Source organism: Rattus norvegicus, chromosome 5 (genome assembly GCF_036323735.1).
Source record: "Rattus norvegicus strain BN/NHsdMcwi chromosome 5, GRCr8, whole genome shotgun sequence".
Taxonomy (NCBI): Eukaryota; Metazoa; Chordata; class Mammalia; order Rodentia; family Muridae; genus Rattus; species Rattus norvegicus.
Window position 1 is genome coordinate 33,883,773 of NC_086023.1, and position 9,169 is coordinate 33,892,941.

General features: G+C 39.4%; 1 long non-coding RNA gene across 1 annotated transcript; it reads right to left on the reverse strand.

The window, feature by feature from the left end:
• Positions 1 to 743: 743 nt before the first annotated feature.
• Positions 744 to 8,749, reverse strand: LOC134487060 (uncharacterized). The gene is made up of 3 exons (XR_010066777.1): positions 8,704 to 8,749; positions 1,436 to 1,586; positions 744 to 818 (listed from the first exon to the last, which is right to left on the reverse strand). It is a non-coding gene; the product is annotated as an uncharacterized LOC134487060 (long non-coding RNA).
• Positions 8,750 to 9,169: the final 420 nt, after the last annotated feature.

Here is a 9,169-nt window from a genome sequence, read left to right on the forward strand (position 1 = left end):
AAGACTGTAAGAGCTAGAGGCAGCAAATGCTAAAAAGGAAACAGAATGTACTGAACCCAGCAGGGCAGATGCACGTGTGAACGGACCATAGTTGAGAGAGAGAGAGAGAGAGAGAGAGAGAGAGAGAGAGAGAGAGAGAGAGGGAGAATGAACAAGGCCTTTGCAGGCACAATGTCCCATCTCTGCCTAAGGAGTTATTGGTTACTGATAGCAGGTGGGAATGGGGACTCAGCCTTTTTAGAACAATAGCTTCTGGTAGGTTGTCTTAGGATTTCTATTACTGCGATAAGACTCCATGACCAAAAAGCAAGGTGGGAAGCCAAGGGTTTATTTGGCTTACACTTCCATATTGGTGTTCATTGTTTAAGGAAGGAGGGACAGAAACTTAGACAGGGCAGAATTCTGGAGGCAAGGTCTGATGCAGAGGCCATGGAGGAGTGGTGCTTATTGACTTGCTTTACGTGGCTTTCCCTGCCTGCTTTCTTATTTCTATTCTTTTCCTTTTTTTTACAGTTCAGTTATTATCCCCTTCCCTGCCCACCCTCCAACAGTTCTTTATCCTATTCTTCCTCCTGAAGTCTCCAAGAGGATGTCCCCCCCACTCCCACCCCATCGCCTCCCCCCTCCCTGGTCTCCTCAAGTCTTGTGAGGGTTAGGAACTTCTTTTTTCACTGAGGCCAGATCAGGTAGTCTCCCTCCTCCTCAGCTTCTTCTAACCTTTACCTACACAGTGGTCACCAGCTTCTGTCCATTGGTTGGGTGTATCTGGCTTTTTCAGCTGCTTGTTGGGTCTCTCAGAGGGCCACCATGCTAGGCTCCTGTGTGTAAACATACCATAGTATCAGGAGTATTGTCAGGCTCCCCTTGATCCAGATCCCAATTTGGGCCCCCTTTCCCCCAGTCTCCTCTTTATTTTTGTTCCTGTAGTTCTTTTAGACGGGAACAATTCTGGTCAGAATTTTTTACTGTGGGATGGCAACTCCATCCCTCTACTTGATGCCATGTTGTTCTACTGGAGGTGGATTCTACAAGTTCCCTCTCCCAACTGTTGGGCATTTCATCTAAAGTCCCTCCCTCAGAGTCATGAGCTTCTCTAACCTCTCTGGTACATTCTAGAGGGTTCTCCCACCTCCCAGGGTTGCCTGTTTCCATTCTTTCTGCTGGCCCTTAGACTTCACTCCTGATTCCCCCACCCCCAACACCTGATCATATACTCCTTCCCCTCCCCACTTGCCCCCTTTTCTACCCAGGTTCCCCTGCCCCAAGATTGCTTTCTTCTCCCTAGCAAGTGGGATTGAGGCATTTGTATTTGGGCACTTCAGCTTGTTAACTGTCTTGAATTCTGTGAATTGTACCTGGGCATTCTGTGTTTTTTGGGCTAATATCTGCTTGTTAGTGAGTACATACCATGCATGTTGTTTTGGGTCTGAGTTACCTTACTCAGGATATTTTCTAGTTCCATACATTTGTCTGCAAAACACAGGATATCCTCATTCTTAATAGTTGAGTAGTATTTCATTGTGTAAATGAACCACATTTTCTGTATCCTTTCTTCCATTGTGAAATTTCTGGGTTGTTTCCAGCTTCTGGATATCAAACATAAGGCAGCTATGAAAATAGTGGAACATGTGCCCCTGTGGCATGGTGAGGCATCTTCTAGGTATATGCCCAAGAGTGGTATAGCTGAGTCTTGAGGTAGATCTATTCCCAATTTTCTAATGAGACTCCAGATTGATTTCCAGAGTGGTTTTACCAGTTTTCAATCCTACCATGGAGGAGTGTTCTTATTTCTCCCCACCCCTGCAAACATGTGCTGTCACCTGAGATTTTTATCTCAGCCATTTTGATTGGTGTAAGGTGAAATCTCAGTGTCAGTTTGATTTGCATTTCCCTGATGACTAAAGACTTTGAACATTTCTTTAAGAACTTCTTAGTCATTCAAGATTACTCTGTTGTTAATACTCTGTTTAGTCCTATACCCCATTTTTGATTGGGTTGTTTAGTTTTTTGGAAGTTTGCTTCTTGAGTTGTTTATATATTTTTGATGTTAGACCTCTATCAGATGTGGGGTTAGTGAAAAAATTTTTCCCAATATATGGGTTGCCATTTTATCCTATTGGCTATGTCCTTTGCCTTACAGAAGCTTTTCCATTTCATGAGGTCTCAGTTATAAATTCTTGATCTTAGAGCCTGAGTAATTTGAATTCTGGTTAGGAAATTCACACACACACACACACACACACACACACACACACTTTGGAAATGAGTTTGAGGTTCTTTGTCAATTTCTCTTCTATTAGATACAGTGTATCTGGTCTTATGTTGGGGCTCTTGATCCACTTGGACTTGAACATTGTGCAAGGTGATAAATATAGATCTATTTTCATTCTTCTGCATACAGACTACCAGTGAGACCAGTACCATTTATTGAATATGCTTTCTTTTTTCCATTGTATATTTTTGGCTTATTTGACACAGATCAAGTGTCTATAAGTGTGCAGTTTTATTTCTGGGTCTTCAATTATATTCCATTGATCAACCTGACTGTTTCTGTACCAATACCATGAAGGTTTTTATCACTATTACTATGTAGTATAGCATGAAGTCAGGGATGGTGATTCTACCAGAATTCTCTTATTGTTAAGAGTTGTTTTTGTGCCTTACACCAAAATCCCATGAGACCCAGACTCTCAGAAGTGCGGACAATCCTGAGAGCTCAGTGGAAATAACTACTTCTGCTCACATTCCTGACCCAAGAGGAACCCACCTAGTGCCCTCTGTGCCCTCTGGGCACAGGGACCAAGGAGCAGAGAGGGGCAGGACCCTTTTGGTTTCTACATGTGAGAAGAGCCAAAGGCCAGTGACCAGGAGTACTTACACACCTGAGAAAAGAAGGAAAACCAACTCTTCTGCTCCAAGCCACCTGCTTGGAGGTTTCAGGTCACACAAACCCAGGAGCAGCTCTCTGTTCCCAGAACAGACTGAAAGAAAACATGTCTACAGGCGTGCTGACACACAGGCTTACAGGAGAGTCAAGTCACTGTCAGGGACAGCACAAAAGCTAACAGCAGAGACAACCTGATGGTGAGAGGCAAGCACAGGAACCTAAGCAACAGAAACAAAGACTACTTTTCATTATCAGAGCCCAGTTCTCCCACCAACACAAATATTGATATCCAAACATACCAGAAACACACTATTTGGATTTAAAATCACATTTCATGCTGATGGTAAAGGAATAAATAACCCCCTTAAAGAAATACAGGACAAACAAATAAACAAGCAGAAGCCCTAAAAGAAGAAACACAAAAATACCTTAAAGAATTACAGAAAAACACAACCAAATAGGTGAAGGAATTAAACAAAATCATCCAGGATTTAAAAATGGAAAATGGGAACAATACAAAAATCAAAAAAGGGAGACAACCCTGGAGAGAGAAAACTTAAAAAAGAAATCAGGAGTCATAGATGCAAGTATCACAAACAGAATACAAGACATAGAAGAATCTCAGGGTTAGAGGATACCATAGAAAACAGCAACACAACCATCAAAGATAAAGTAAAAGGCAAAAAGCTCGTAGTAAAAAATATCCAGGAAATTCAGGACACAATGAGAAGAACAAACCTAAGGATAATAGGTATAGAAGAGAGTGAAGACTCCCAACTTAAAGGGCCAGTAAATACCGTCAACAAAATTACAGGTGAAAATTTCCTTAACCTAAAGAAAAAGATGCCCGTAAACATATAAGAAACCTATAGAACTCCAAAGGGATTGGTCAAGAAGAGAAATCCCTCCCCTCATATGATAGTCAAAACACCAAATACATAAAACAACAAAAGAATATTAAAAGCAGTAAGGAAAAAAAGGTCAAGTAACATATAAAGGCAGACCTATAAGAATTACACCAGACTTCTCACCAAAGACTATGATAGCCAGAAGATACTGGGAAGATATCATACACACCCTAAGAGAACAAAAATGCCAGTCCAAGTTCCTGTATCCAGCAAAATTCTCAATTAACATAGATAGAGAAACCAAGATATTCCATAACAAAACCAAATTTACACAATATCTTTCCACAAATCCAAATCTACAAAGGATAATAGATAGAAAACTCCAATACAAGGAGGTAAACTACACTCTAAAAAAAGCAAGAAAGTAATCTCCTTACAACAACACCAAAAGAAGAGAGGCACACAAACCTAATTCCACCTCTAACAAAAAAAAATTAACAGGAAGCAACAATCACTACTCCTTAATATCTCTTAACATCAATGGACTCAATTCCCCAATAAAAAGCCAGACTAACAGACTGGATACATAAAGAGGACACAGCATTTTGCTGCATATAGCAAACACACCTCAGAGACAAAGACAGATATTACCTCAGAATAAAAGCCTGAAAAATAACTTTCCAAGCAAATGGTCTGAAGAAACAAGCTGGAGTAGCCATTCTAATACCAAATAAAACTGACTTTCAACCAAAAGTTATCAAAAAAAGATAAGGAAGGACACCATATTCATCAAAGGAAAAATCCACCAAGATGAACTCTCAATCCTAAATATCTATGCTCCAAATGCAAGGGCACCTACATTCATAAAATAAACCTTACTAAAGGTTAAAGCACACATTGCACCTCACACAATAATAGTAGGAGACTTCAACACCCCACTCTCATCAATGGACAGATCATCGAAACAGAAACTAAACAAAGACATAGAGAAACTAACAGAACTTTTGAACCAAATGGATTTAACAGATATTTATAGAACATTTCATCCTAAAACAAAAGAATATACTTTCTTCTCAGCAACTCATGGTACCTTCTCCAAAATTGACCATATAATCAGTCATGAAACAGGCCTCAGCAGATACAAGAAGATTGAAATAATCCCATGGTTCCTATGAGATTACCATGGACTAAGGCTGGTCTTCAATAACAGCAATAAAGACAGAAAACCCACATATAAATGGAAGGTGAATAATGCTCTACTAATTGAGAACTTGGTCAAAGAGGAAATAAAGAAATTAAAGACTTTTTAAAATTTAATGAAAATGAAGGCATAACATACCCAAAACTATGGGAAACAATGAAAGCAGTGCTAAGGGGGAAAACTCATTGCTCTGAGTGCCTCCAAAAACAAACAGGAAAGAGCATACATTAGCAGCTTGACAGCACACCTAAAAGCTCTAGAACAAAAAGAAGCAAACACAACCAAGAGGATTAGAAGGCATTAACTAGTCAAACTCAGGGCTGAGTTCAACCAAGTAAAAACAAAAAGGACTATACAAAGAATCAGCAAAATCAGGAGCTGGTTCTTTGAGAAAATCACAGGATAAACACTTAGCCAGACTAACCAGAGGGCACAGAGAGTATATCCAAATTAACAAAATCAGAAATGAAAAGGGAGACATAATAAAATTAATTAGATCTTACTACAAAAGCCTATATTCAACAAAACTGAAAAATCTGAAGGAAATGGACAACTTTCTAGACAGATACCAGGCACCAACCTTAAATCAGAATCAGATAAACTATCTAAACAATCCCATAACTCCTAAAGAAATAGAAGCAGTTATTAAAAGTCTCCCAAGCAAAAAGAGCCCAGGACCAGATGTGTTTAGTCCAGAATTCTATCAGACCTTCATAGAAGACCTCACACCAATACTATCCAAACTATTCCACAAAATAGAAACAGAAGGAAAACTACCCAATTCCTTCTATGAAGCCACAATTATGCTTACACCTAAACCACACAAAGACCCAACAAAGAAAGAGAACTTCAGACCAATTTCCCTTATGAATATTGACGCAAAAATTCTGAATAAAATTCTCACAAACTGAATTGAAGAACACATCAAAACACGTCCATCATAATCAAGTAGGCTTCTTCTCAGGGATGCAGGAATGGTTCAATATATGGAAATCCATCAACGTAATCCACTATGCAAGCAAACTCAAACAAAAAACCACATGATCATTTCATTAGATGCTGAGAAAGCATTTGACAAAATTCAACACCCCTTCATGATAAAAATCCTGGAAAGATCAGGAATTCAAGGCCCATACCTAAACATAGTAAAAGCCATATACAGCAAACCAGTAGCCAACATTAAACTAAATGGAGAGAAACTTGAAGCAATTCCACTAAAATCAGGGACTAGATAAGGCTGCCCTCTCTCTCCCTACTTTTTCAATGTAGTACTCGAAGTCCTAGCCAGAGCAATCAGATAACAAAAGGAGGTCAAGTAGATACACATTGGAAAGGAAGAAATCAAAATATCACTATTTGAAGATGATATGATAGTATACATTAGCGACCCCAAAAGTTCCACCAGAGAACTAAGCCTGACTAACAACATCGGCATAGTGGCTGGGTGTAAAATTAACTCAAACAAATCAGTAGCCTTTCTCTACTCAAAAGATAAACAGGCTGAGAAAGAAATTAGGGAAATGACACCCTTCACAATAGTACCAAATAACATAAAATAACTAGGTGTGACTCTAACCAAGCACCTGAAAGATCTGTATGACAACAACTGCAAATCTCTGAAGAAATTGAGGAAGATCTCAGAAAATGGAAAGATCTCCCACGCTCATAGATTGGCAGGATTAATATAGTAAAAATGGCTATTTTGCCAAAAGCAATCCTCAGATTCAATGCAATCCCCATTAAAATTCCAACTCAATTCTTCAAAGAGTTAGAAAGAGCAATTTGCAAATTCATTTGGAATAACAAATTTTTCCCAGGAGAGCGAAAACTATACTCAACAATAAAAGAACTTCTGGGGGAATCATCATCCCTGACCTCAAGCAGTAATTCAGAGCAATAGTGATAAAGACCGTATGGTACAGAGACAGACAGATAGACCAATGGAATAGAACTGAAGATCTGGAAATGAACCTACAACACCTATGGCAACTTGATCTTTGACAAAGGAACTAAAACCATCCAGTGGGAAAAAGAGCGAGCATTTTCAACAAATGGTGCTGGTTCAACTGGAGGGCATCATGTAAAAAAATGAAAATTGACCCATTCTTATCAACCTGTACAAATCTTAAGTCCAAGTGGATCAAGGGCCTCCACATAAAACAAGACACACAAACTATAGAAGAAAAAGTGGGGAAGAACCTCAAACACATAGATACTGGGGAAAATTTCCTGAACAAAGCATGCTCTAAGATCAAGAATCAACAAATGGGACCTCATAAAACTCCAAAGCTTCTGTAAGGCAATGGACACTGTCATCAGGACAAAATAGCAACCAACAGATTGGGAAAAGATCTTTACCAATCTTATATCTGATAGAGGGCTAATATCCAAAATATACAAAGAACGCAGGAAGTTAGACTCCAGAGAGCCAAATAACCCTATTAAAAATGGGGTACAGGACCAAACAAAAATTCAGGTTGGGGAAGGGGATCCAATTTCAGGCACCAAAACCAGAAATATTTTTTGCTCCAGTTGTTAGAGCACCCACATGAAGACTAAGTTACACATCTGCTACATTTGTGTAGGGGGCCTAGTCCAACCTGAACTGCCTGGCTGGGCTCAGTAGGAGAGGATGTTCTTAGTCTTTCTGGGACCATGAGGCTCCACAGAGGCTGAATCACTAACCAAAGAGTATTCATAGGTTGGACCTAAACATATGGCATACAAGGGCCATTCTTGAATAAGCTACTTCAAAGTAATAAAAGTAGAAAGATTATAATCAGAGAAAATACTCAAATTCTTGCCCTAAAGATGGGAAAATAATAATGTTTCCATTAGTCATTATGGAAAACAAACAATTCAGTAGGAAAAGGAGCAAAAAGTCATGAAATGATATTCCACTTGGAGAATATAGCTGCTGAATCCTATAAAATATCAGGCGACCAAAACAATGACACAGAGTTCTGAATCTACAAGATCAGCTCAATTTAAACACCGAAAACTGGAGCCAAAGAGATGGTTCAGCTATCATGAGTGTGTATTGCTCTCGTAGGAACCTGAGTTCTCTTCTTAGCACCAAACTCAGGAAGCTAACAACACCATGTGGGGCTCCATCTCCTGGGGCTTCTACTACTTCTTCTGGCCTCTTTTGGCTCCTGAACAAACATGCAAACAACTACACACACACACACACACACACACACACACACACACACACACACACACACACAAACCACCTGATACCACACTTAAAATAAAATAATTAATAAATATCACCAAAGACTACCAACACCAGGCACCAATGTTGACAAAGCATCTACAAAGACCATTTATTTTTTGAGTATACACTTGTACAGCCCTCTTTGGGAAGCTCATTGATAATATTGGATGTAGCTATAATTTTTCTCATTTTTAAAACTTAATTATTTTTATGGATGTGGGGATTTTTGCCTGCATCTATGTCTATATACCATGTGCATGTTGCACCCCAAAACGTCAGAAGAGAGAACTTGGATTTCCCAGGACTGGAGTTACAGAGTGCTCTAGGCTTTGGTATTGGGGATAGGGGATTGAACCCTGATTCTTTGAAAGAACATATAGAGCTCTTAACAGCTGGGCTATTTCTCAAGCCCAGAGATTTTGTTTTAAGTACTTCAGCATAGATAAAGCTGGACTACCTGTAGCCCAGAGGGTTAATCATCAGTTAAAGTTATTCAACCAGAAGTTATACCCAAGGAGCAGCTAGTTCAAACTTGAAGGATACTCACCTGAACTCTTCTCTCCAAAGGCAGCATGCACTTCGAAAATGCTTCCTGACAAATAAAATAGCAGAAATAAATTTTCATTGCAAAAATGAGTGATGCTTGAGAAATGGGGCTGCCTGGATATGCTCTTTAGCTACCCCACTGTTTCAATACAGAGTGAAACACATGAGGCCAGCAACTTAGCATCACCTTAGAAGCAAAGCTGTGGGTCAGAGTTCTCTTTGTGATGGAGAACACTATAACAGATTTAGGAGGGTTAGTTTTTATGCCATCGTACTTCTTTGGAATGCATTGTAGAAGTACAAAATGATGAGAAAAGACATTTCAGTATCCAGCAGGCTTTAAGAGTTGTAGCACAGACTGATAAACCCTGCTTTCACTGTAGTGTGGTACCCACCACTGTGCCATCCTTCCTATAATGTTAAGTACAGCTTTCCCTTACAGCTATGAGTCTAGGGAATGAGACAAA